This window comes from Ctenopharyngodon idella, chromosome 10 (assembly GCF_019924925.1).
Source record: "Ctenopharyngodon idella isolate HZGC_01 chromosome 10, HZGC01, whole genome shotgun sequence".
NCBI lineage: Eukaryota > Metazoa > Chordata > Actinopteri > Cypriniformes > Xenocyprididae > Ctenopharyngodon > Ctenopharyngodon idella.
The window spans coordinates 21,182,349-21,186,780 of NC_067229.1; the positions used below are offsets into that span (position 1 = coordinate 21,182,349).

The 4,432-nt window shown below is 36.5% G+C and overlaps 1 long non-coding RNA gene across 1 annotated transcript; it reads right to left on the reverse strand.

Moving 5' to 3' along the window:
• Positions 1 to 1,756: 1,756 nt before the first annotated feature.
• LOC127521656 (uncharacterized) lies at positions 1,757 to 3,987 on the reverse strand. The gene is made up of 3 exons (XR_007932432.1): positions 3,850 to 3,987; positions 2,982 to 3,030; positions 1,757 to 1,978 (listed from the first exon to the last, which is right to left on the reverse strand). It is a non-coding gene; the product is annotated as an uncharacterized LOC127521656 (long non-coding RNA).
• Between the last annotated feature and the right edge of the window lie 445 nt (positions 3,988 to 4,432).

Here is a 4,432-nt window from a genome sequence, read left to right on the forward strand (position 1 = left end):
AAGGGCATCAAGTTCTAACGAGAGGGTGGAATTCAGGGTAGAGGCAGCAGTATCTGCAGACAAAAATTAGTCGGAGGAGTATCGCAAGATGATTGTTGAAGAGGCAGAGGGTGACATGGGCTGAAAGTTGACCAAGTGACCAAGAATGAGTGGGAGGACAAGGAGGTAAGGGAGGCAGCAGGAATGAAATGAAGAAGTGGGTGTCTCTTGAAGGTGGGTTACTAATATTGTAGACTTTAGAGTTTAGACAAAGTCAAGACCTGGTTGTTTTTCTGCCTTTTTGCATTGGATAAAAACATCTGCCAATGTATATGTCAAAGCAACTTACAGCACATTCAAGGTATACATTTTATCACTTTGGCATTGCTAGTACCATGCTCTGCCAGTTGAGCTACAGCAGGGGTCTCCTATGCTGCTCCTGAAGGGACACTATCTGGAAAAGTTTAACTCCAATCCTAATTAACACACCTAAACAAACTATTCAAGATCTTCAGGATTAAACTTTCAGGCAAGTGTGTTGGGGCAGGTTGGAGCTAAACTCTACAGGACATTGGCCGTCCAGGAGCAGGATTGTTGACTGCTGAGCTACAGGATCCAGGAACCAAACTCTGTAACAAGAGGAGTGAGAGAGAGAGCCTAACCCTGAAATGCTGAAGATGATCCAGATGATTCAGAGTTCAAAAGACTTGGTAAAATATGAAATGAGACCATATTTCAAAGATGACAAAATGAGTGGACTTGTACAGATCACAAGAATAGTGATGCTTTTAGGGGTTATCCAGATTCAAGAAACATCAGGGAAGAGTAGATACATAATTTGGCATTGCTTGAGAATGTGTGCCACCTTTACAGTGAAGTAGCAGTTTGATGGACTTTCCTATCTTAAAGGTTAGAAGTTTAAATATGTCTTTATCTGAGAAAGTCTTAAGGTTAGCAACAGGTTAAGGTTAAATAGGTTAAAGGTTTAATAAGATTAACATACAATATTGTCAGAGGTCTTGGAGAATGAGTTGTGAATGATGGTCACCTCACTTTACTACACTTAGTGTAGGATAGGTTCATATCAAGTACAAGTTATTATTTCCATTACATTTAAAATACTAGGTAACACTTTAGTATAGGGAACATGTATTCACTATTAACTACGACTTTTCCCTCAATAAACTCCTAATTTACTGCTTATTAATAGTTAGTAAGTTAGTTGTTAAGTTTAGGTATTGGGTAGGATTAAGAATGTAGAATAAGGTCATGCAGAATAAGGCATTAATATGTGCTTATTAATTACTAATAAGCAGCTAATATTCTAGTAATATGCATGCTAATAAGCAACTAGTTAAAATACCCTAAAATAAAGTGTTACCAAATACTATTTACTGGGTTATTTATGAGAGTTTGTCTTTGGATTGTATATGAACTGTTTCATTCAACAAACTAGTCACAATGTTTCTGATTAGCTGTTTTTTTTTTTTTTTTTAAACTTATCCATTCAAGCTACAGCTACGGTTGTTTTTCTGATCTTTTTCACAATCAGTCAACTCTCAAACTCTTGATACCTGACAGATGTGATTCCCAGTGTAGTTCTTAGTTTCTTAGGATTGTGTAGCTGTGTTTGTATAGCAGAAGGAAATCAAGAAAAGTTCTATGAGCAATATAGGAATGGCCTGGGGAATACTAGTGATGGCTTGTACTGGCCTTCATCACTGTATGTCAAACCTCTGGCACAATTACACTGCAATAAATACAAATGAGCGACAGATGACATGACAATGTGACATATTTATTGGCTCAGACTCCTATACAAACTCCAGATCTCCATTAGCACGCTCTTAGGATGCAGCCGGGCTTTTAAGACAGTCATGGAAGTGACATTCACCCTGACCTCTGCCCTCATGTAGATTTGTTGCGATGGTGGTCACCCATGGGAAAGACCATGTGTCTCCATTAAGTGTTGCAATCAGGGTAATGCACTCAGATCTCTCTGTGTGTGAGGTAGAAAAAGACAGGCATTAAGAGAGGAAAATTGCTTTTGAGTGTCCATCTGTATCTCATTTCAGGGTTCGAATACTTTAATGACAACGAATAATGTTAACTAAGACTGCAGCAGTTGGTGTACTGGAAGACGATTTAGATAATATCTGTTAAATAACATTTAAGATTGGTTAGTCTATGAATCAGATAAAGTACATGAAAAAAAAAAAAGTATAGTATACATTGTCATACCAATAATGCCCTAAATAGACTTGCAAAATCTAATTTCTTTACAAGTTTGGTGAGATTCACCCTTTTATACTGCACATTATTGACATTAGTTGACATTAGTATTGAAAATAACATTCTCATTCTGAATGTACATCTGAAAACAGTACAGAGCAAAATAAACATTTTATATTCAGTTTTGTTCCAGTTTTCTTCACAGTTGCACAAGGAATTCATCTTGGTAAGTTTCGGAGCAGCAGTCAGTAAGTTTATATTAAAACTCAAGTGAAGCTCACTATAAGGTTTTAATTTCTGTTAACTGATGTCTTCATCTTAACTGACGGGCTCCTTTCATTAAAGATTAAAGGGGAGCAGTGAGCTAATGCATGGTAAACTCAGTGGCCTGGCCTCAGTGACCACTGCGTCATCGCTCAGCACTGCCACACAGCTAACGAGCGGCTGCTGTCAGTACAAATGAGAAAATTGATGACATAAATGGTCATATTTCTGCTGCTGATAGACAGGTGACCCTCGGCCCTCTGGGAATGACAGTTAACATGAGGCAAAGCAAAGAGACGGCCGATCCACATCGTCTGCAGGTTATTAGCCTCTGTGTCTTACACACATACATTTTCTCTTTTCCTCCCTCCCTCAACATTTTTGACAAATCCGATTTAACTTGGTACACACTTTGGATCCCATTTAAAATATCACTTTTTTACATAAATCCCAGGCTTTTTTGTTAGATACTATAAAAAAAACAGCATGAAAATAAGGTAACTTACCTTAAATTGGGTCATTTAGTCTGTCTCAACTCAGACGTTTTGACCTCAACTGTATACAAAAAAAATTTAAATAATAATAATAAATCAATGAATAATATCATAATTATGACAATGTATTCATAACTGATATTCATGTAATTGCAACGACATTTTAATTTTTACACAAATTGTAGTGTGTGGTGCATTTGTAATGCTTAACAACTCAACCCTACTGCTATTGTCAGACAAAAAAAGCTATGAAAAAAAAAAGTGAAACCAAATTTATAAAATTAACAAAAATTAATGTTAATGTTTATTTAATATTTGTTGCAAAAAATCCCATAAATCAGGTTTTAAAATGTATATAATTATATTTATGGTAATAGAGTTTCTGAAGCAACCCCCTTTTACTGACTCTTTACTGAAGAAGAAGAAAAAAAAAAGGTAACACTTTATTTTAGAGTCTTTTAACTAGTTGCTTATTAGCATGCATATTAATAGAATATTGGCTATTTATCAGTACTTATTAAGCACATATTAATGCCTTATTCTGCATGACCTTATTCTACGTTCTTAATCCTACCCAATACATAAACTTAACAACTACCTTACTAACTATTAATAAGCAGTAAATTAGGAGTTTATTGAGGGAAAAGTCATAGTTAATAGTTTCTGTGTTCCCTATACTAAAGTGTTACCAAAAAAAAGAGAGACTTTTTTGTGCACTATTCATGGAAAGTGCCACTCATACATACTTTTAAACCCTGCCCAGGGGGTAACCAAAACACAGCATTCATCTTCAAATCCATTTGCACTTCCCATCTCATGCCCTTAACCAATTGTTTGTTTATTCTTGCTTTTTCGATTCTTGAATTTCACCTTGTCTTACCTGCATTAGCGCTCCGCAGGAAGAGGATCAAACTCCACGTCTGTCAGGGCTGACTTTAAAAAGGGGTTTTATTTTTACTCTACAGACCTTCTGGATGACGTCACCATGGGATCTAATCCCATCAAAGGCAGGCTGGAGTGGTCTGGAGATGGTGGACGAGGCTTTTTTTCATGCCGCCTGGAGAGTCAAACAAAGCACATATGGTGTTGAAGAGATGAGATGGATAAGACGCATGGTGGGGTATAGGCAAAGGCTTATGAGAAGGCAGTGCTGTTTGATTTTCATGACAGGGTGTAATAAATAGTCATCAAATAGTTCCTTTACAGTTCTACAGCACAGTTCCCCAACAATTCATCTGTAGAGATACCACTAATAATGTTTTAAAAGATAAGAAACATTGGGTCATACTGTGATGACTCCCAGAAATCTACTGAAAGATGAAATCAACGATTAATTATCAATAGATAGAGAAAAGGAAAGGAATCAATAATGAAGGTAAAGCATGTGTAGAGAGCATGTTTTAGTGCGGTGGAATAGGAATCGTATTGAGTGATGCAATAGACTGTCTGTAACCTGTCATACT